Source organism: Musca autumnalis, unplaced genomic scaffold, assembly GCF_047663935.1.
Source record: "Musca autumnalis isolate F117 unplaced genomic scaffold, ASM4766393v1 scaffold_1, whole genome shotgun sequence".
Taxonomy (NCBI): domain Eukaryota; kingdom Metazoa; phylum Arthropoda; class Insecta; order Diptera; family Muscidae; genus Musca; species Musca autumnalis.
The window spans coordinates 306,123,089-306,147,449 of NW_027411644.1; the positions used below are offsets into that span (position 1 = coordinate 306,123,089).

General features: G+C 40.5%; 1 protein-coding gene across 1 annotated transcript in view; it reads right to left on the bottom strand.

Annotated features, from left to right (window-relative positions):
- The window catches only part of LOC141389878 (uncharacterized), a 72,923-nt gene extending 52,248 nt beyond the window's left edge, over positions 1 to 20,675 (bottom strand). The window contains exon 1 of the mRNA XM_073962068.1: positions 20,292 to 20,675. The gene's annotated coding sequence lies outside the window, so the exon portion shown is untranslated. The remainder of the gene's footprint in view (positions 1 to 20,291) is intronic.
- Between the last annotated feature and the right edge of the window lie 3,686 nt (positions 20,676 to 24,361).

The following is a 24,361-nucleotide window of genomic DNA, read 5'->3' on the forward strand; positions in this document are numbered from 1 at the left end:
CAGTAGCATTGACGGCAAAGTCCAGACCAATGGACTGTGGCACTATCCACTACTTCTGGTTGGGGGACTCTCATCCGTCGTGAAAAATGTAGAGTAATGTATCAAACTGGCAGCGCTATAAACCACTGTTCATTAGCTCGGACCGAATGGCACAACACCAATTCGTGACATCTGTTTCACAATTTTAGTGTTCCTCGGGAAAGGGTCAATAGAAGCACCCTTTCCTTTGCAATAGAAGCACCCTTTCCTTTAGAAAGGGTCAATAGAAGCACCCTATCCTTTAGAAAGGGTCAAAAGAAGCACTCTCTCCTTTGGAAAGGGTCAAAAGAAGCACTCTCTCCTTTGGAAAGGGTTAATAGAAGCACTCTCTCCTTTGGAAAGGGTCAATAGAAGCACTCTCTCCTGTGGAAAGGGTCAATAGAAGCACTCTCTCCTGTGGAAGGGGTCAATAGAAGCACCCTTTCATTTGGAAAGGGTTAATAGAAGCACCCTTTAATTTGGAAAGAGTCAATAGAAGCACCCTTTCATTTGGAAAAGGTCAATAGAAGCACCCTTTCATTTGGAAAGGGTCAAAAGAAGCACCGTTTCATTTGGAAAGGGTCAATAGAAGCACCCTTTCCTTTGGGAAGGTTGAACAGAAGCACCCTTTCCTTTGGGAAGGTTGAACAGAAGCACCCTTTCCTTTGGAAAGGTTGAACAGAAGCACCCTTTCCTTTGGAAAGGTTGAACAGAAGCACCCTTTCCTTTGGAAAGGCTGAACAGAAGCACCCTTTCATTGGAAAGGGTCAATAGAAGCACCCTTTCCTTTGGAAAGGTTGAACAGAAGCACCCTTTCATTGGAAAGGGTCAATAGAAGCACCCTTTCATTTGGAAAGGGTCAATTGAAGTACACTTTCATTTGGAAAGGGTCAATAGATGAACCCTTTCCTTTGAAAAGGGTCAATAGATGAACCCTTTCCTTTGAAAAGGGTCAATAGATGAACCCTTTCCTTTGAAAAGGGTCAATAGATGAACCCTTTCCTTTGAAAAGGGTCAATAGAAGCACCCTTTTCTTTAAAAGAGTCAATAGAAGAACCCTTTCAATTGGAAAGAGTCAATAGAAGCACCCTTTTCTTTGGAAAGGGCCAATAGAAGCACCCTTTCCTTTGGAAAGAGTCAATAGAAGCACCCTTTCCTTTGGAAAGGGTCAATAGAAGCAAACTTTCCATTAGAAGGAGTCAATAGAAGCACCCTTTCATTTGGAAAGGGTTAATAGAAGCACCCTTAAATTTGGAAAGAGTCAATAGAAGCACCCTTTCATTTGGAAAAGATCAATAGAAGCACCCTTTCATTTGGAAAGGTTCAGTAGAAGCACCCTTTCCTTTGGAAAGGTTGAACAGAAGCACCCTTTCCTTTGGAAAGGTTGAACAGAAGCACCCTTTCCTTTGGAAAGGTTGAACAGAAGCACCCTTTCCTTTGGAAAGGTTGAACAGAAGCACCCTTTCCTTTGGAAAGGTTGAACAGAAGCACCCTTTCCTTTGGAAAGGTTGAACAGAAGCACCCTTTCATTGGAAAGGGTCAATAGAAGCACCCTTTCCTTTGGAAAGGGTCAATAGAAGCACCCTTTCCTTTGGAAAGGTTGAACAGAAGCACCCTTTCATTGGAAAGGGTCAATAGAAGCACCCTTTCATTTGGAAAGGGTCAATAGAAGCACCCTTTCATTTGGAAAGGGTCAATTGAAGTACACTTTCATTTGGAAAGGGTCAATAGATGAACCCTTTCCTTTGGAAAGGGTCAATAGAAGCACCCTTTTCTTTAAAAGAGTCAATAAAAGAACCGTTTCATTTGGAAAGAGTCAATAGAAGCACCCTTTCATTTGGAAAGGGTCAATTGAAGTACACTTTCATTTGGAAAGGGTCAATAGATGAACCCTTTCCTTTGGAAAGGGTCAATAGAAGCACCCTTTTCTTTAAAAGAGTCAATAGATGAACCCCTTCCTTTGAAAAGGGTCAATAGAAGCACCCTTTCCTTTGGAAAGGGTCAATAGAAGCACCCTTTTCTTTAAAAGAGTCAATAGATGAACCCTTTCCTTTGAAAAGGGTCAATAGAAGCACCCTTTTCTTTAAAAGAGTCAATAGATGAACCCTTTCCTTTGAAAAGGGTCAATAGAAGCACCCTTTTCTTTAAAAGAGTAAATAGAAGCAGCCTTTCATTTGGAAAGGTTCAGTAGAAGCACCCTTTCCTTTGGAAAGGTTGAACAGAAGCACCCTTTCCTTTGGAAAGGTTGAACAGAAGCACCCTTTCCTTTGGAAAGGTTGAACAGAAGCACCCTTTCCTTTGGAAAGGTTGAACAGAAGCACCCTTTTCTTTGGAAAGGTTGAACAGAAACACCCTTTCCTTTGGAAAGGTTGAACAGAAGCACCCTTTCATTGGAAAGGGTCAATAGAAGCACCCTTTCATTTGGAAAGGGTCAATTGAAGTACACTTTCATTTGGAAAGGGTCAATAGATGAACCCTTTCCTTTGAAAAGGGTCAATAGATGAACCCTTTCCTTTGAAAAGGGGCAATAGAAGCACCCTTTTCTTTAAAAGAGTCAATAGAAGAACCCTTTCATTTGGAAAGAGTCAATAGAAGCACCCTTTCATTTGGAAAGGGTCAATTGAAGTACACTTTCTTTCCTTTGGAAAGGTTGAACAGAAGCACCCTTTCCTTTGGAAAGGTTGAACAGAAGCATCCTTTCATTGGAAAGGGTCAATAGAAGCACCCTTTTCTTGGAAAGGTTCAATAGAAGCACCCTTTCCTTTGGAAAGGTTGAACAGAAGCACCCTTTCATTGGAAAGGGTCAATAGATGCACCCTTTCATTTGGAAAGGGTCAATTGAAGTACACTTTCATTTGGAAAGGGTCAATAGATGAACCCTTTCCTTTGAAAAGGGTCAATAGATCAACCCTTTCCTTTGAAAAGGGTCAATAGAAGCACCCTTTTCTTTAAAAGAGTCAATAGAAGAACCCTTTCATTTGGAAAGAGTCAATAGAAGCACCCTTTCATTTGGAAAGGGTCAATTGAAGTACACTTTCATTTGGAAAGGGTCAATTGAAGTACACTTTCATTTGGAAAGGGTCAATACATGAACCCTTTCCTTTGAAAAGGGTCAATAGATGAACCCTTTCCTTTGGAAAGGGTCAATAGAAGCACCCTTTTCTTTGAAAGAGTCAATAGAAGCACCCTTTCATTTGGAAAGGTTCAGTAGAAGCACCCTTTCCTTTGGAAAGGTTGAACAGAAGCACCCTTTCCTTTGGAAAGGTTGAACAGAAGCACCCTTTCCTTTGGAAAGGTTGAACAGAAGCACCCTTTCCTTTGGAAAGGTTGAACAGAAGCACCCTTTCCTTTGGAAAGGTTGAACAGAAGCACCCTTTCCTTTGGAAAGGTTGAACAGAAGCACCCTTTCCTTTGGAAAGGTTGAACAGAAGCACCCTTTCCTTTGAAAAGGTTGAACAGAAGCACCCGTTCATTGGAAAGGGTCAATAGAAGCACCCTTTCCTTTGGAAAGGGTCAATAGAAGCACCCTTTCCTTTGGAAAGGTTGAACAGAAGCACCCTTTCATTGGAAAGGGTCAATAGAAGCACCCTTTCATTTGGAATTTCATTTCAATAGATGAACCCTTTCCTTTGAAAAGGGTCAATAGAAACACCCTTTTCTTTAAAAGAGTCAATAGAAGAACCCTTTCATTTGGAAAGAGTCAATAGAAGCACCCTTTCATTTGGAAAGGGTCAATTGAAGTACACTTTCATTTGGAAAGGGTCAATAGAAGCACCCTTTCCTTTGAAAAGGGTCAATAGAAGCACCCTTTCCTTTGAAAAAGTCAATAGAAGCACCCTTTTCTTTAAAAGAGTCAATAGAAGAACCCTTTCATTTGGAAAGAGTCAATAGAAGCACCCTTTTCTTTGGAAAGGGCCAATAGAAGCACCCTTTCCTTTGGGAAGGTTGAACAGAAGCACCCTTTCCTTTGGAAAGGTTGAACAGAAGCACCCTTTCCTTTGGAAAGGTTGAACAGAAGCACCCTTTCCTTTGGAAAGGTTGAACAGAAGCACCCTTTCCTTTGGAAAGGTTGAACAGAAGCACCCTTTCCTTTGGAAAGGTTGAACAGAAGCACCCTTTCCTTTGGAAAGGTTGAACAGAAGCACCCGTTCATTGGAAAGGGTCAATAGAAGCACCCTTTTCTTTAAAAGAGTCAATAGAAGAACCCTTTCATTTGGAAAGAGTCAATAGAAGCACCCTTTCATTTGGAAAAGGTCAATAGAAGCACCCTTTCCTTTGAAAAGGGTCAATAGAAGCACCCTTTCCTTTGAAAAAGTCAATAGAAGCACCCTTTTCTTTAAAAGAGTCAATAGAAGAACCCTTTCATTTGGAAAGAGTCAATAGAAGCACCCTTTTCTTTGGAAAGGGCCAATAGAAGCACCCTTTCCTTTGGAAAGGTTGAACAGAAGCACCCTTTTCTTTGGAAAGGTTGAACAGAAGCACCCTTTTCTTTGGAAAGGTTGAACAGAAGCACCCTTTCCTTTGGAAAGGTTGAACAGAAGCACCCTTTCATTGGAAAGGGTCAATAGAAGCACCCTTTCCTTTGGAAAGGTTGAACAGAAGCACCCTTTCATTGGAAAGGGTCAATAGAAGCACCCTTTCATTTGGAAAGGGTCAATTGAAGTACACTTTCATTTGGAAAGGGTCAATAGATGAACCCTTTCCTTTGAAAAGGGTCAATAGATGAACCCTTTCCTTTGAAAAGGGGCAATAGAAGCACCCTTTTCTTTAAAAGAGTCAATAGAAGAACCCTTTCATTTGGAAAGAGTCAATAGAAGCACCCTTTCATTTGGAAAGGGTCAATTGAAGTACACTTTCATTTGGAAAGGGTCAATTGAAGTACACTTTCATTTGGAAAGGGTCAATAGAAGCACTCTTTCATTTGGAAAGGGTCAAAAGAAGCACCCTATCCTTTAGAAAGGGTCAAAAGAAGCACTCTCTCCTTTGGAAAGGGTCAAAAGAAGCACTCTCTCCTTTGGAAAGGGTTAATAGAAGCACTCTCTCCTTTGGAAAGGGTCAATAGAAGCACTCTCTCCTGTGGAAAGGGTCAATAGAAGCACTCTCTCCTGTGGAAGGGGTCAATAGAAGCACCCTTTCATTTGGAAAGGGTTAATAGAAGCACCCTTTAATTTGGAAAGAGTCAATAGAAGCACCCTTTCATTTGGAAAAGGTCAATAGAAGCACCCTTTCATTTGGAAAGGGTCAAAAGAAGCACCGTTTCATTTGGAAAGGGTCAATAGAAGCACCCTTTCCTTTGGGAAGGTTGAACAGAAGCACCCTTTCCTTTGGGAAGGTTGAACAGAAGCACCCTTTCCTTTGGAAAGGTTGAACAGAAGCACCCTTTCCTTTGGAAAGGTTGAACAGAAGCACCCTTTCCTTTGGAAAGGCTGAACAGAAGCACCCTTTCATTGGAAAGGGTCAATAGAAGCACCCTTTCCTTTGGAAAGGTTGAACAGAAGCACCCTTTCATTGGAAAGGGTCAATAGAAGCACCCTTTCATTTGGAAAGGGTCAATTGAAGTACACTTTCATTTGGAAAGGGTCAATAGATGAACCCTTTCCTTTGAAAAGGGTCAATAGATGAACCCTTTCCTTTGAAAAGGGTCAATAGATGAACCCTTTCCTTTGAAAAGGGTCAATAGAAGCACCCTTTTCTTTAAAAGAGTCAATAGAAGAACCCTTTCAATTGGAAAGAGTCAATAGAAGCACCCTTTTCTTTGGAAAGGGCCAATAGAAGCACCCTTTCCTTTGGAAAGAGTCAATAGAAGCACCCTTTCCTTTGGAAAGGGTCAATAGAAGCAAACTTTCCATTAGAAGGGGTCAATAGAAGCACCCTTTCATTTGGAAAGGGTTAATAGAAGCACCCTTTCATTTGGAAAGGGTTAATAGAAGCACCCTTAAATTTGGAAAGAGTCAATAGAAGCACCCTTTCATTTGGAAAAGATCAATAGAAGCACCCTTTCATTTGGAAAGGTTCAGTAGAAGCACCCTTTCCTTTGGAAAGGTTGAACAGAAGCACCCTTTCCTTTGGAAAGGTTGAACAGAAGCACCCTTTCCTTTGGAAAGGTTGAACAGAAGCACCCTTTCCTTTGGAAAGGTTGAACAGAAGCACCCTTTCCTTTGGAAAGGTTGAACAGAAGCACCCTTTCCTTTGGAAAGGTTGAACAGAAGCACCCTTTCCTTTGGAAAGGTTGAACAGAAGCACCCTTTCCTTTGGAAAGGTTGAACAGAAGCACCCTTTCATTGGAAAGGGTCAATAGAAGCACCCTTTCCTTTGGAAAGGGTCAATAGAAGCACCCTTTCCTTTGGAAAGGTTGAACAGAAGCACCCTTTCATTGGAAAGGGTCAATAGAAGCACCCTTTCATTTGGAAAGGGTCAATTGAAGTACACTTTCATTTGGAAAGGGTCAATAGATGAACCCTTTCCTTTGGAAAGGGTCAATAGAAGCACCCTTTTCTTTAAAAGAGTCAATAGAAGAACCGTTTCATTTGGAAAGAGTCAATAGAAGCACCCTTTCATTTGGAAAGGGTCAATTGAAGTACACTTTCATTTGGAAAGGGTCAATAGATGAACCCTTTCCTTTGGAAAGGGTCAATAGAAGCACCCTTTTCTTTAAAAGAGTCAATAGATGAACCCCTTCCTTTGAAAAGGGTCAATAGAAGCACCCTTTCCTTTGGAAAGGGTCAATAGAAGCACCCTTTTCTTTAAAAGAGTCAATAGATGAACCCTTTCCTTTGAAAAGGGTCAATAGAAGCACCCTTTTCTTTAAAAGAGTAAATAGAAGCAGCCTTTCATTTGGAAAGGTTCAGTAGAAGCACCCTTTCCTTTGGAAAGGTTGAACAGAAGCACCCTTTCCTTTGGAAAGGTTGAACAGAAGCACCCTTTCCTTTGGAAAGGTTGAACAGAAGCACCCTTTCCTTTGGAAAGGTTGAACAGAAGCACCCTTTCCTTGGAAAGGTTCAATAGAAGCACCCTTTCCTTGGAAAGGTTCAATAGAAGCACCCTTTCCTTTGGAAAGGTTGAACAGAAGCACCCTTTCATTGGAAAGGGTCAATAGAAGCACCCTTTCATTTGGAAAGGGTCAATTGAAGTACACTTTCATTTGGAAAGGGTCAATAGATGAACCCTTTCCTTTGAAAAGGGTCAATAGATCAACCCTTTCCTTTGAAAAGGGTCAATAGAAGCACCCTTTTCTTTAAAAGAGTCAATAGAAGAACCCTTTCATTTGGAAAGAGTCAATAGAAGCACCCTTTCATTTGGAAAGGGTCAATTGAAGTACACTTTCATTTGGAAAGGGTCAATACATGAACCCTTTCCTTTGAAAAGGGTCAATAGATGAACCCTTTCCTTTGGAAAGGGTCAATAGAAGCACCCTTTTCTTTGAAAGAGTCAATAGAAGCACCCTTTCATTTGGAAAGGTTGAACAGAAGCACCCTTTCCTTTGGAAAGGTTGAACAGAAGCACCCTTTCCTTTGGAAAGGTTGAACAGAAGCACCCTTTCCTTTGGAAAGGTTGAACAGAAGCACCCTTTCCTTTGGAAAGGTTGAACAGAAGCACCCTTTCCTTTGGAAAGGTTGAACAGAAGCACCCTTTCCTTTGAAAAGGTTGAACAGAAGCACCCGTTCATTGGAAAGGGTCAATAGAAGCACCCTTTCCTTTGGAAAGGGTCAATAGAAGCACCCTTTCCTTTGGAAAGGTTGAACAGAAGCACCCTTTCATTGGAAAGGGTCAATAGAAGCACCCTTTCATTTGGAATTTCATTTCAATAGATGAACCCTTTCCTTTGAAAAGGGTCAATAGAAGCACCCTTTTCTTTAAAAGAGTCAATAGAAGAACCCTTTCATTTGGAAAGAGTCAATAGAAGCACCCTTTCATTTGGAAAGGGTCAATTGAAGTACACTTTCATTTGGAAAGGGTCAATAGAAGCACCCTTTCCTTTGAAAAGGGTCAATAGAAGCACCCTTTCCTTTGAAAAAGTCAATAGAAGCACCCTCTTCTTTAAAAGAGTCAATAGAAGAACCCTTTCATTTGGAAAGAGTCAATAGAAGCACCCTTTTCTTTGGAAAGGGCCAATAGAAGCACCCTTTCCTTTGGGAAGGTTGAACAGAAGCACCCTTTCCTTTGGAAAGGTTGAACAGAAGCACCCTTTCCTTTGGAAAGGTTGAACAGAAGCACCCTTTCCTTTGGAAAGGTTGAACAGAAGCACCCGTTCATTGGAAAGGGTCAATAGAAGCACCCTTTCCTTTGGAAAGGTTGAACAGAAGCACCCTTTCATTGGAAAGGGTCAATAGAAGCACCCTTTCATTTGGAATTTCATTTCAATAGATGAACCCTTTCCTTTGAAAAGGGTCAATAGAAGCACCCTTTTCTTTAAAAGAGTCAATAGAAGAACCCTTTCATTTGGAAAGAGTCAATAGAAGCACCCTTTCATTTGGAAAGGGTCAATTGAAGTACACTTTCATTTGGAAAGGGTCAATAGAAGCACCCTTTCCTTTGAAAAGGGTCAATAGAAGCACCCTTTCCTTTGAAAAGGGTCAATAGAAGCACCCTTTTCTTTAAAAGAGTCAATAGAAGAACCCTTTCATTTGGAAAGAGTCAATAGAAGCACCCTTTCCTTTGAAAAGGGTCAATAGAAGCACCCTTTTCTTTAAAAGAGTCAATAGAAGAACCCTTTCATTTGGAAAGAGTCAATAGAAGCACCATTTTCTTTGGAAAGGGCCAATAGAAGCACCCTTTCCTTTGGGAAGGTTGAACAGAAGCACCCTTTCCTTTGGAAAGGTTGAACAGAAGCACCCTTTCCTTTGGAAAGGTTGAACAGAAGCACCCTTTCCTTTGGAAAGGTTGAACAGAAGCACCCGTTCATTGGAAAGGGTCAATAGAAGCACCCTTTCCTTTGGAAAGGGTCAATAGAAGCACCCTTTCCTTTGGAAAGGTTGAACAGAAGCACCCTTTCATTGGAAAGGGTCAATAGAAGCACCCTTTCATTTGGAATTTCATTTCAATAGATGAACCCTTTCATTTGAAAAGGGTCAATAGAAGCACCCTTTTCTTTAAAAGAGTCAATAGAAGAACCCTTTCATTTGGAAAGAGTCAATAGAAGCACCCTTTCATTTGGAAAGGGTCAATTGAAGTACACTTTCATTTGGAAAGGGTCAATAGAAGCACCCTTTCCTTTGAAAAGGGTCAATAGAAGCACCCTTTCCTTTGAAAAGGGTCAATAGAAGCACCCTTTTCTTTAAAAGAGTCAATAGAAGAACCCTTTCATTTGGAAAGAGTCAATAGAAGCACCCTTTTCTTTGGAAAGGGCCAATAGAAGCACCCTTTCCTTTGGGAAGGTTGAACAGAAGCACCCTTTCCTTTGGAAAGGTTGAACAGAAGCACCCTTTCCTTTGGAAAGGTTGAACAGAAGCACCCTTTCCTTTGGAAAGGTTGAACAGAAGCACCCTTTCCTTTGGAAAGGTTGAACAGAAGCACCCTTTCCTTTGGAAAGGTTGAACAGAAGCACCCTTTCCTTTGGAAAGGTTGAACAGAAGCACCCTTTCCTTTGGAAAGGTTGAACAGAAGCACCCTTTCCTTTGGAAAGGTTGAACAGAAGCACCCTTTCCTTTGGAAAGGTTGAACAGAAGCACCCTTTCCTTTGGAAAGGTTGAACAGAAGCACCCTTTCCTTTGGAAAGGTTGAACAGAAGCACCCTTTCCTTTGGAAAGGTTGAACAGAAGCACCCTTTCCTTTGGAAAGGTTGAACAGAAGCACCCTTTCCTTTGGAAAGGTTGAACAGAAGCACCCTTTCCTTTGGAAAGGTTGAACAGAAGCACCCTTTCATTGGAAAGGGTCAATAGAAGCACCCTTTTCTTTAAAAGAGTCAATAGAAGAACCCTTTCATTTGGAAAGAGTCAATAGAAGCACCCTTTTCTTTGGAAAGGGCCAATAGAAGCACCCTTTCCTTTGGAAAGAGTCAATAGAAGCACCCTTTCCTTTGGAAAGAGTCAATAGAAGCACCCTTTCCTTTGGAAAGAGTCAATAGAACCACCCTTTCCTTTGGAAAGAGTCAATAGAAGCACCCTTTGAAGCACACTTTCCTTTTGAAAGGGTAAATAGAGTCACACTTTCCTTTGAAAAGGGTCAATAGAAGCACACTTTTCTTTGGAAAGGGTCAGTAGAAGCAAACTTTCCATTAGAAGGAGTCAATAGAAGCCCCTTTTCCTTTGGAATAGAAGCACCCTTTCCTTTGGAACGGGTCAATAGAAGCCCCCTTTCCTTTGGAATAGAAGCACCCTTTCCTTTGGAAAGGGTCAATAGAAGCACCATTTGAAATATACTTTTCTTTGGAAAGGGTCAATAGAAGCACCATTTGAAATATACTTTTCTTTGGAAATGGTCAATCGAAGCAAACTTTTCATTAGAAGGAGTCAATAGAAGCACCCTTTCCTTTGGGAAGAGTCAATAGAAGCACCCTTTTTTTGGAAAGGGTCTATAGAAGTACGGTGGTCCTTCTACAGAATTCGGGCAAGATTCCCTGGTTGCTGATTTCGCTTTTGTTTCCCGTAGCATAGACTTTTGAGGCTTTACTCCTCCCCAACATTAAAAAAAGCTATACCCATTTGTATCAATATGAGTTCCGGAAGCAGCACTACACTACAACAGAGCTCATCAGAACAAGCCGTGCAATAGGACAGTGTTTGTGGCTCGACTTATAACAAGTTTTTGATACTGGCAAGTCCTCCATTTTGTTTGAGGACATCGAGCAGATTATCCTCCACTCAGGAATAAAACGTTAGATAACACTGTGACACAAAATGGAACTCAAAGTCTGGGGGGTGTAAAATTTCTTTTGGAGATGAAAGCCATTGATGAGTATACTAAGAACCCAAAAGGAAATTTTCGCCATACGTCAAGTTTCTGAGATATCGCGCGATGAAGTTTTTGATTTTTCCCTATAATACTTGGGAAAATAACTCCATATCTCTGTTTGGCGTTGTTGTAGCATCGTTTTGAGGTGACATGTCTTCAGTCAAATCGATTGGCAAATCTTTTTGTAGAACATTTTATTCTTCTAACTCGACGCCTTTTATGTCCTTTTCGTCCTTTATTTCTTGAACCGTAGTGAAAGTACCACAAGATGAGATTTTTCAGCATCCAAATATTCTACAAAAATGTTGCACAGAAGATTTTAGGTACGGTTCTCTTTGACAACTAATCGATTTTGTCCCGTTTTCATTGTCATTTTTGACATTTATTCGGACTTGGTTCAGAATTAAACTATTCGTTATTGTTTATGCATAGGTATGTAGACATTACCAATGGGTATTGCTTATGTAGACATCTGGGGTGCTTCTGAAATATTTACCACAAATAGCTCTTGTATTGATGAACATGATAATAACAAATTTTCTTGGGGGATAGATCCGGTTATCTCAGTTTTTGAACCGGATATGCCGACATTAAAACCGATTTTTGAACCGGTTTTAAGTAACCGATTAAAATTATATGTATACCATTAAAAAGCTTATAGAGTTGTCAATCAAATTAAATTAATTCGCTTATGAAAGCTTTGCTAGTTGCAGTTCTAGAACAAAAAAAACCGTTTTCTTAAACTGTTTTTTAAGAAAAATATTAGTACGCGCAAATATTTAAATCAAAGGCTGGGGGGTAAAAAATTCTTTTTGGAGATGAATGTCGATGACGATAATGTGATGAACCCGGAAGGACAGTTCCGCCGTAGGTCAAACTTCTGAGTTATGGCGTGATAAAATTTCGCTATGTTTTTTTTCATATAGGTGTGTATAGTCTGTCAAGAAAGAATTCATGTCGCTATAACTCAGAAGTTTGACCTACGGCGGAACTGTCCTTCCGGGTTCATCACATTATCGTCATCGACATTCATCTCCAAAAAGAATTTCCAGCCTTTGATTTAAATATTTGCGCGTACTAATCTTTTTCTTAAAAAACAGTTTAAGAAAACGGTTTTTTTTGTTCTAGAACTGCAACTAGCAAAGCTTTCATAAGCGAATTAATTTAATTTGATTGACAACTCTATAAACTTTTTAATGGTATACATATAATTTTAATCGGTTACTTACAACCGGTTCAAAAATCGGTTTTAATGTCGGCATATCCGGTTCAAAAACTGAGATAACCGGATCTATCCCCCAAGAAAATTTGTTATTATCATGTTCATCAATACAAGAGCTATTTGTGGTAAATATTTCAGAAGCACCCCAGATGTCTACATAAGCAATACCCATTGGTAATGTCTACATACCTATGCATAAACAATAACGAATAGTTTAATTCTGAACCAAGTCCGAATAAATGTCAAAAATGACAATGAAAACGGGACAAAATCGATTAGTTGTCAAAGAGAACCGTACCTAAAATCTTCTGTGCAACATTTTTGTAGAATATTTGGATGCTGAAAAATCTCATCTTGTGGTACTTTCACTACGGTTCAAGAAATAAAGGACGAAAAGGACATAAAAGGCGTCGAGTTAGAAGAATAAAATGTTCTACAAAAAGATTTGCCAATCGATTTGACTGAAGACATGTCACCTCAAAACGATGCTACAACAACGCCAAACAGAGATATGGAGTTATTTTCCCAAGTATTATAGGGAAAAATCAAAAACTTCATCGCGCGATATCTCAGAAACTTGACCTATGGCGAAAATTTCCTTTTGGGTTCTTAGTATACTCATCAATGGCTTTCATCTCCAAATGAAATTTTCCACCCCCCAAAAATGCTGCTGCACAGTGTAATCAATTATATTTGTAGGCGTTAGTCGTTCCACAGGTTAGGTTAATATATCCGGAACTGTTTAACCTCTACCTTTCGTGCATCGCACACCTCCAGACGATATTGAGATCGTAACGTAAGTTATTTTCCCTAATTTCATTTGTAAAAGGCTGAACTCGTATTTTATTGACCTTACAACATTTTTCCGAGCGATAAATATGTTAATATCCGCCATTAAATCTATGGACACTCTGTTCACCACATGGCCTGCGGAGATGAGCACAGCGTCGAATCTTCTGGTCGATGGTAACAGCATTCTGACTACCAACTACTCCAAGATTCTAGTGCTCACATTCGACAATATGTAAACATTGTCCGCCAATGCTACAGCTATCTGCGACAAGCTGAGATGCAGGAACATAGGCTGATAAGTCTATCCACAGCACCAGAGGTGCTGATAAGGTATCGTGCTGAAGAGAGAAGTCAAACGTTACAAGGCATGATGTAATAGTATTCACACAGTTGCAGTCACCGACAACAACTATCGTGTGCATGAAATCACAGTACCAAAGATTTGCCCAGCATGCGTTACAGGCCCACACTACAGACTGCATCTTTCAACTGTATCTTCTCACCAAGAATCATATAAGGACTACCCTCAATAACAATTTCTAAACAACCCTCAAACAGCCGTTACACTCCACTTAAGCAAGAATGTTGACCTTTTTTTGGGGTAAGGTTACTAGATGGTGCTTTCCGATATAAACCTTATAGGAACTTGATATATGTATGTTTGGAAGCTATTTTACTATGTACAAAGTTTCGGCCACATCGGATACTCAATTCAGTTATTGTTGTTGTAATAGCTACAACAAGTGTACTTGTTCTAATTTTTATCGATTTCAACTTCAAGCTTAGAAATGACGCCACCTGAATTGGATTAGTCCGAGGAGGGTAGGAGGAGTGTAGGTACGATAGGCTCTTGAGGCCTGGTTACATAAGCTGCTTCGCCTGCTTTCCTGCTTCATTTCTGGCATAACAAAAATAAAAGAATAAAGAAAGCCGAGCCAATTTCGAACTAGGTTGCCCTTTTCTTTTTTATTATCTTATCAGAGGCAAACAAGGGGGAGAAGGGAGACTTCTCTCATATCAATGAGTGCACGCCGATTCATATTGGTTCAATGATATGGGACCAACTTTATATTGCCGAGTCCGAACGGCGTGTCTTACGACACCACTTGTAGAGAAGTTTTTCATGGCTTAAATACTCATGAAATGTCGCCAGCATTACTGAGGGGGAATTTTGCCACCGTTGAAAATTTGATGTTGCTTGGCCTGGGATTCGAACCGCAGACTTTTTGAGTGCTAGGCGGACGTGCTAACCATTGCACCACGGTGGCCCCATCTGGGATGTTTGTGGAACAATTAAAAATCAGAAGCAAACAAGGCAAGCGCGCGAGGCAGCTTATGTACCTAGGCCTTTATAGCCTTCGGACTGCATTATAACGAATACCACTTAAATCTGCCTGAAGTGACTGTTGATTTAGAGGTTATCATTTGATCATGCCATGTTTTGGCGGAGGTACTTATCTACTGGATTGTGATTTGGTGCCTATAGCACCGAAGCAGAACTACATCGACAACATCCTGTTGTGCTGATGAACCGGCAAGATCTTTGTAAGTGGCCAACTAAATATATGATACAGTTCTAAGGGCTGCATTCCAGAAAGTTTTCCCATTGTGTATCATTTACATATGGAGATGAATCACACCGACATATTACTTTGAATGTTGTAACCGATCCCCAAGTACTGCCGGCTAGGGACTTGAGTACCATGTTCCTAATATTTATGTTATCACAGACAGTTGTGCCATGCGCGGGCGACTTTTATAAGTTTTGGACTTTGGAGTAATAAGTGGTCGGAATTATCGACCCATCGACCTCAACATTCAGTGGGAGTTTCATATTCGCAGTCCATGCCTCATATTCCTCAAGTGAAAGAAAAAATGTTATCAGCGATGAGACCTGCCGCCAAGAGCGTAAGATCAATCGCGAAGTAATTATATTAATGCCGTAGGGAAGGCGTGGAATTAATTGCAAAAAGGTAAAGCTTAAACAAGCTACAGGTTTGAATTTCTTGTTTCTGAATTCCACGTATAACTTGCGACCAACCATATTGTTCGTGACCCATCGTTCCAAAAAAGATGGAAAGGTAGTACTCTCGACATCCTCGAACAGCTTTGCATGACTGACTGTATCAAATGTTTTGGCCAGGAAAAATGCTACCATCACTCTGCTGTAGCACGGCCTGTTCTGTTTGAGACTTTTGATAATATGCGGATTTATTCGGCTTCTGGATAGCACGCTGTGATGCTGTTGGTGACAAAAGTGGGATCGGCCTACATGATTCACATTTGCTAGCATTCTTCCCAGGCTTGAGGAACGGGGGAAATGGTCATCGGTCATTTTTGTTGTTACCGACAGGGTTTATTTAGAACAAGTGGACCATTATCTCAGGAAAAAATGAATTTGTCCCCGAAACAAGTAAGGAAGTATCAGTCGGCTTTGCTGTCATACATATACCCTCAGTCTGTGTGAATTTAGACACATATGGGCACATCGAATACCGGCAACACAATCGGTATCCTTCACCTCAAATGTTTGGCCTTCTTTGGACTTATGAGATTGCCGACAAATTATCGACAGTTTTTGAGTAATTGTTTTAACGATTTTAGACGTTCCGTATAAGTTGGCCACTATTAGGTCTGTCTGGTTACCCTAAAATTGGTAACAATTTGTACCAATTGTTGCTGGAAGTGTTAGCACAAAAGTTTAGCAAAAGAGAGCGATTCGAGAGAGACATTGTGATAGTTCTGTTACTGAGAGTTTGCAAATTCTTGCTGGACAAATTCCTTCTAGCAAGCACTTGCAACTCTTCTTCTTCCTGAAAACAATCAATCATCCGTGTTCATTTATTCGGTGATTCATGTTTGTGAAAATTAAGAACAATTTTATTGTCGAAATAGCAAACCTAATTGTATAGTTTTTTTGGAGATCAAAGTTGCAAAGAGAAAAAATTCCTTTTTTGGGTCATTTTCTTTTTATTTTTAAAAAAACAAAATTTTTGCTTGTTTTGGTTCCTTTAATGGCGGACAAATTGGAAAGTCAGCTGATTGCTTGCTGGTTTTTGTTGGGAAAGTGTCTGTTTACGTTTTACAATTTTCTTGCAAAAGAGAATAAAAACCCTTTACTCTCTGAGAAAGTTCTTGCTGGGAAAGTAACCAGACAGACCTATTGCCAGCAAGTCAAAGAAAACATAATATCACTGAGAACAGAATCACCCTGAATACCTACGGAAAAATTTAGACAGCTCCTAAACTACATTTAACCGATATGATGAACTTTTTGAGGGAGGTATCCGAGGTGCGATATAGACCCTCTGGCATGTTGACGTACATTTGGAATAAATTTTACGAAACTTGCCGGTCAAATTGAATTATCAATTCGTTAGTTATGCTCAACAGTCATTATAATATCTTCTGAACGGTTTTTACTGCTTCTGGTCTGTTACCTCAGGAAATATGGATTTTTCAACGAAAAACCCTGAAGTAGCAGTAGTAGTGGACCGATAAAGTCCATATTCCATCCTGATATATTTTTTATGGAATAATGCGATGTGCAAAACGGGTTCTTTCTTTTGCGGATGATATCGCAAAACATGGCAACCAAAAATTGGAGAAGTAAAGTTTAGAAATGTATTCTTAGTTCTGCTTATGGAACTTTCAGTTTCGAATATAAGTCTTACACTTACATATTTAGGTAAGTGTAAGAAGATGTTTAAGATAGTTTTGATTTTTTTATGATGGTAATTTTTTCGGGAGGAAATTCACACTACCAGAGGTAATGGCCCAAAGCTGTAAAACCCCTGTTGGGAGCAACATGAAATTATTAGAAGGTCTATATCGGGAAACATCTTCGAATAAGACCCTTACAAAAGTTCAAGAAAGTTCAGCTATGTACATGTTTTTCGCGGATAGCTTCAATGTTGAAAGGGTTGTTGGAGGATTGTTTTTCACCGAATATATATTTTTTGTGGACATAATGACTAGACAGCGGAATCCTATGCAAATGCATATATGGTTAGGATGGTCGTAGAGAAAATCGGATTAGACAGAAACTCGTTTTATCACAAAATAAAACGAATTAGGCCCAGAAATGTTTGCATATTTTGACATAGCCTTAATAGCCCATCGAAATGACTGAAATTTGGTATTTGGTCTTCTCTTAGCAAAGGTCTACGTCTTCATATAGCCCCCATAGAGCGGTACCTCCCGATTTTCGGTATTTTAAAGGTTGTGGCCTCAATATCTCACCGATATGACTGAAATTCGGTCTTCGTTGTGGGTATAAAACTTTCCACCTGAAATTTGTTGGCAAAGGTCCACGTCTTTATATAGCCCCCCGGTACCTCCCGATTTTCGGTATTTTAAAGTTTGTGGCCTTAATATCCCATCGAAATGACTCAAATTTGGTATTAGGTCTTCGTTGAGGGTCTAAAACTGTTGACCTGAAATTTGTCAGTATAGGTACATAACCCCCATAGAAAAGTACTTCCCGATTTCCGGTATTTGGAAGGTTGTGGATGTGGTTATACATTTCTTTATTTTATTGACTTGTCTGAAGTGAATTTTAAACAGAACAAGTAAAAAAGTGTCAGTCGGCTTTGCCGACAGAGATGTACCCTCAGCCTATGTGGGTTGAAACTTTTATCTACGGACAGATCAAATGTATTTAGTGAATTTTGTGGCCCTTTTTGGACCTTTGAACGTGCCGACAAAAATGTGGATTAGGAATAGAGTTCAAAAGTGTTGCGGAATAGGTACTTAAAGGAATGGACCGATATAGTTCATAATGGACGTGGATCTTATTTTGGGAGTCATATCTTTCCGATAGATATCGCGCCCACTAGTTTGGACAAAATATGACGAACGCCAAATTTTGGACCAAGTGATTTTACACCTTTTGGGTTGTTTTCTTAAGAAGTATGGACTTACGCCTGAAAAAAACTTTTACCGTCGTAATTGAGGCAGCGAATGCAAGTTGCTTCAACAAAAATCAAAGTGATTCGAGAGCAGGTCTTAAAGTGAATTTATCCGAAATTTTATGTGGGAGGTACCCGAAGGAGTGCATAAATATGGTCCATATTCGAACCCGATCTATACCTGGTAGATATATTAGGATGTGTAAAGTATGGACCAAATCGGTCACTCCCATCAAGAGTTATCGTGGGCACAATTTATCCCAACATTTTTCAACTTTTGTGGGGGAGGTATCTGAAGGAGTGGACCGATATGGCTTATCTTCGAACTTAAACTAAGTTTGGACAAAATATTACGAAGGAAACATTTTGAACCGAATCGGCAGATCCGTTCGAGAGTTATCTAGCGCTCCAACCACAACACACGGTGTCATAGGAGTTTTTGCAACTTCCAGGCTATTTCGTCAGGAAGTTTGGGCTAGCCCCTGATGAAACTTGTACCGTCGTATGGGAGGCAATGCTTTCAAGTTGTTACAACAAAAATCAAAGTGATTCAAGAGCTGGTCGTAAACTGAACATTTCCGAAATTTTGGACAGAAGGAGTGGACCGATTGAGTCCATATTGGAACCTCATCTAAGTCTGGTTTAAATTTCAGGATGTGCAAAGCATGGACTAAATCGGTTACTCCCTTCAAGAGTTATCGTGCGCACAAATTTTCCGAACATTTCCGAACTTTTGTGGGGGAGGTACGGGAAGAAGTGGCCCGATATAACCCATCTTCAAACTTAAACTAAGTTTGGGCAAAATATTACGAAAGTAAAATTTTTGACCGAATCGGCTGATCCGTTCGAGAGTTATCCTGCGCACCAGCCAGTCAGACAGACGTACAGACATGGCTTATTCAACTTCAAATTGTCTAAAACGGATTTCGTCCAAACATACTTGCGGTCTAAAACCATTATTTCGATGAGGCACATTTTGCCCGTATGAAAGTGTATATACCCTCGTTAGCATAAATGCTGAGGGTATAAAGAGTACACATAAATATTTTTGAAGATATTTTTAAATATTTGTTGCATACGAAAATATGTAAAATGCATAAAATTTGCATATGCAAAATTTATGCATTTTGAATATGTTTGCATATGTGATATGTTTTGATTGCAATTTAATCAGAAGCCAAAAATATGCCTAGTCCTAAAATTTGACCATAATCGGATCAAAAATAGGTGTTGCATAAAATTCCGCTGTCTACTCATAATCAATCACCCTTCTTTGACGAAGAAAATATTGTCATATCTCTGTAACCACTGGGCCACAAATTATTTGCCTAGTTCCCTTCGGGCTTTCATGTAAACCCGTTTCATATTTCACATTGTGAAATTATTATTATTTTTTTTAATATCAAGTCCCAAAAAAAACCTCTGAAGAAAATAAAAAAGATGGTATGATGCCCTTTGGTGTCAAAATACCGCATGTGAAAATTCAGTTATGCAGGCAGGCAGGCAGCTTTCGCTGGCAAAACCAGTTGCACCGGATTCGAAGAGTGTGTGAGAAATGACAACAAACACACACAGCTACTCATGTGAAATTAAAAGTTTGCAGTTATAAAAAAACGGACGAGAAAATTAATTCAAATTAAAACTGTTTTTAATAATTTTTTTATTTCTGTTTTTTATTTTGAGTTTTTTGGTATTTCGCCTATTTTTGAAGTTTTGGCAAACATTTACATTGTTAATGTTTCTTGTTGTTTATTTCGTGCTAAATGTTTTCGCTAAACCACAATGAAATTTTCACGGAAACAAAAAAGCAAAACAGCAGACTGTGGCGGAATTGCTGTTTCTTTTTGTTGTTGTTGTTTAGAAAACACTTTTTTTTGTTTGTAAAACACTCTTTTCATTTCACGCTTTAAGGTTTAACGATTCTTTTTTAGTGATGAGTTCCGTTTTTTTTGTACATTTTCAGTTCATTTGTTGTTGTTGGTTTTGGCATTGATGTTGCCTTTTTTAGTTTTTTTTTGTAAGTTTGTAAGTCCGTGTATGTAGGTGATGAGCAACATTCACACACATACACTGGCGGCTGGTGTTGCGTAGTGAAAACTGCCAGTAATGACAAATGACCTCGTTTCTATAGTTTTTTTTTTGTTAAGTTTCTGTTTGTTTTTTTGTTAGTTCACTTTTGTTGTTTTTTTTTTCAAGAGCCAGAGAAAGAGAGGGTGGGTGGTTGTACCCCACACACCATAATTGAATGACAAAAACAATTGCTGTTGAGAGGGTGAATATTTTTTTGTTAAATCCAATTTTAGTTTTTATTTGAACTAAAAACACATTTAAATACCTCTCTCAAAATGTAATCCAAAAAAAATTCCATTCAGTTTAAACTTAAAATAAATTACATAATCTCCAAAAAGCTATTTATGCATTCATTGATTAATCACTTCAAAAAAATAAAACACACTCACTTTTATTTCAAGGGAAGTTTAGGGGAATTTATCAGGTAAAGTAAGACAATTGTGTGTGTGGTTTTTAATTTCCGTTAAATTTTCTTTACAAATTTCACTACACAAAAAAGCAAAAATTTTTTGTAATGTCGTTATTTGGGATTTTTTTACAAAAGACTTAAGACACAAGCACTCCAATAATCTCTTTGCCGAAAAATCGAAAGACTTAAGACGGAAACGTTAACTTTATTCACGCACCAAACAGCTCTTTGCTCTGTCACGACAATCGAACGATCGATCGGTAGTTGTTTACGCGACAACGTACTTTTCGCTATTAAACAAAAGTTCACTTTGTTGTTCGCTATGGAGCTCCAGCTCCTCCACATACAAGGTAACCAACCGTGTAACTAACAACAACAACAGCGACAACATCAAAGACAAAAAATCACCACAATTTTTGTTGGCTTGCAGTTTGTTTCGAACATGTTGAAGTCGCAATGCGGTAACAAGTGTTTGGTTTTTCAGCTTACAAAGTTTTGTGCAGAAATAAATAACAACAACAAAAACAACACAATAAATATTTCACATACTCACAAATAGACAAATTTAACCCGCTTCAATCCACTTCCCGCCCTTACTCACATCGTTATTCATTCAACTATTATTCATCAACTGACATTTCCAGTCAAGTTATTTTGCTAAAAAACAAATTGGTAACACAATGCTGCAGAATTATGGCCAATTTATGAATCTGTCCACCAGTGTGCTACTACATCGGTAAACTTGGCTTGTTACGCCTAATTTCAGGACATCCAAAGCTATCTGGCCTCATTGTTAAACGATTTTCCTTCTCTCACTAGATAAGTTAGGTATGAAAATCACCGTGGAACTTTTTACGAGTCACTATAAGGTTAGATCTCTAAAATCTCTAAAATAACAGTGGCATTGATTACCGTAGGTTATAAAGTCCACTATTTCATCGATCTTACCTCGGAGCCCATTGCAATTAAATTGCAAAACGGATGCATTTTCTGGGATTGGAACAACAACGGCTGGTGTTAAATGCTGCGCGTGCGGCTGATCTTGGGGGGACTGCGGGGGAGTTTCGTAATCCGACAATGAAGGAGTTCGCGCAGCATGCAGCAACATAGTCCCTATCGTAGTCCCTTGCGTGGGCAAGTCCAGAGCAACCCCTTAAAGTAACCCCACTCCTGACATCTATTGCATCTCACCGAAGATTGTATATGGGTGAAGATACGGATGAGACAAACCGAGCACAAATATATTGGTCCTGGGTTTTCCTCCGTCCCGGCACGGACCAAAAGAATCCGGAGCAGACATTCCGGGAGCGGCATCCCAGCACAGAAAAACGAAACAAATACAAACACATGTACACTGAGGTGGCAGCCGCTGGCTGGAACGCTGATGTTGTGCGGTCCCGGGTCAATCCGGTACAGAGAACCCGCTGCCGTGAGATTGAGGAAACCATGCTGAACGACCACAGCTCAGAACGTTGTGATGGTTACAACGTAATAAGGAAGGATCGCACCAGATGTGGATGTGGGGGATTAGCTTTCCTTTTGCACCAGTCTGTTCAATACAGACCTATCTCGCTTGAGCCTGCCTCTAATGACCCGTACATGGAATGTATGGGGGTAGCAGTCAGGTGTGGAACTGCCGAGATAGAGTTGCTGAACGTATAGATCTCGCCGAGAAATAGCTGTATCTCAGATTACGTGCCTAACATTAGCCCGCTTTTGGAAGGTCATAATCGTATGGTCCTGAGCAGATTGATAGCTCTACGATTTGCTCGGTCAATGAGGACGCCCCTACCGGAATTAGAGGAGCGTGTCACAGTTCGCCAGACATAACCATCGTGTCACCTGGTCTGACAAATGACGTCACCTGGCAACGTGGCACATTAGTCAATCATAGGAGTTTCAGAGAATTGCCCAATCCTTCTGATGTTCGGGTAGCGGAAAGGACGTTCCGAGACATCATCAATGCTGCAGCCGCTTGCCATATACCTGCTGGTCGAATTCCCGAAGTAAGACCAAATTACCCAGCAGAGGCGACGGAGCCGGTATAAGCTAATTGTGGACAACGGTTAGGTCACTCTCGAACCCCGGAAGGAGGGATGACAGGACCTCAGTCACGTTCGGTGACGTTACGTTGACTGACCCGAAGAGGTGTGCAAGTTACTTCAATCGACTGTTTGTCGAGCACCTCGAGAGTGACAGGGCGAAGAGAAGAGTGTTACGTCGCATTAGATCTCTTCCTGCCGAGGATGAACCACCACAGTTAACAATGGATGATGTTGCGAATGCCATCACGAACGCTAAATCATTGACGGAATTTCCATGGTAATGTTGAAACAGCTGGCTGAGCCGGGAGTGGAGTATCTCACTAAAGTTCTCAACCTGTCGCTAGCCACCCTTATTGTTCCCGAAATCTGGAAAATGGGCAGGGTGGTCCCGCTACTGAAGCCAGGCAAAGATGCCAGCAAAGGTGAATCGTACAGGCCGATTTCGCTTCTGTCACCTGGAGCGAAGATCCTTTAGGCCTTAGTCCTTCCCAGCATTAGAAATAGGTATAAAGTTGCCGTTCATCAGCATGGATTCCCTAAGCAGCACAGCACGACAACAGCGCTGCACGCCATCTCCACATACATATATTTGTCGAGGACTCAACTAGGAGCGGCTGTGTGATAGAACAGTGATGGTGGCGCTTGACTTATCAAAAGCCTTTGTCAAGCAACATCGAGCAGACAACCCTCCGGCCAAGTCTGAAACGTTGGATGATCTACTATATGTGTGGTCGCCAGTCGTATGTGGAATTCAGGAACAAGAAATCCAAGCCCCGTGGAGTGAAACAGGGAGTTCCCCAAGGAGGGGTGATATCTCCGGATCTGTTTAACCTCTACCTCTTCTGTATTCCGCCCCCTCCAAACGGCATCGAGATCTTAACGTATGTGGATGATTGTACGATCCTTGCGTCAGTACCTACCCTGATGACATCTGTGAGAAACTGAATTCCTATTTAACCGATCTTACCACCTTTTTCCACTCGAGAAATATGCAGATATCCGCTACTAAATCTACGGCCATTTTGTTCACCACATTGGACGGCACAATGTAGAGGAGAGTTGAATGTCGTGGATGATGGTACCAGAATTCAGACCACAAACTGCCCCAAAATTCTAGGGATCACATTCGGCACAACGTTCACGTCGTCCGCGCACGCCGCAGCTATCTGCGACACACTGAAAAGTAGGAACAAGGAACTCAAGTCCCTTGTCGGCAGCACTTGGGGTGCAGATAAGGAAACCTTTTGACTACATATAACGCGATAGGTCGGTCTGTGGTAAACAGTTTGGCTCCAGTTTGATTCCCGGGATTATGTGATACGCAATGGGGAAAGATTCAAACTTGTCAGAATGTCGCCCTGAGAACAGCACAGGGTGCCTCCTCATGTCTTGAGTGGACCACATATATAAGGAGGCAAAGATTCATCCAGTACAGCAACACAATGCTTTCGTTGCAGTATTTGCTCCGGTGTTGCCGTGAAAGCCACCCCAATCAACATCTGGTGGGTAGGCCCGACACACCCAGACACATCAAGAAGGATACTCACGCTCTAGTGGAAGAGGTCCAACGATTTAGGAGAGGATCCCTAGATCAACAGACATATCAACCAGATTTGAATAGCAATCACAGGGACGCAGTTGCTAAGGCCATAAGGAAATATACGGCTATGTTCTGAGACACACTTCACCTCTCACTTCACGCCTCAAGCATTTTGTTCACCCCATCTACTCAAATTTTTTGAGAATTTCTTGGGGCTAAGATTCATTAGCATATTTAACAAGTAAAAAAGTATCAGTCGGCTTCGCCGACAGAGGTATACCCTCAGCATGTGTATATTGAAACAATTTTTTCCCAAAATACGTATGTATTTAGGGGGTTTTAAAAAATTTGGGCGTTTGAACCGACAAAAATGTTGATTAGGATTAAAGATCAAAAATTTTGCGGAGGAGATACTAAAAGGAATGGATCGACATTGACCGTTATGGAAGTGGATCTTCAGCCACA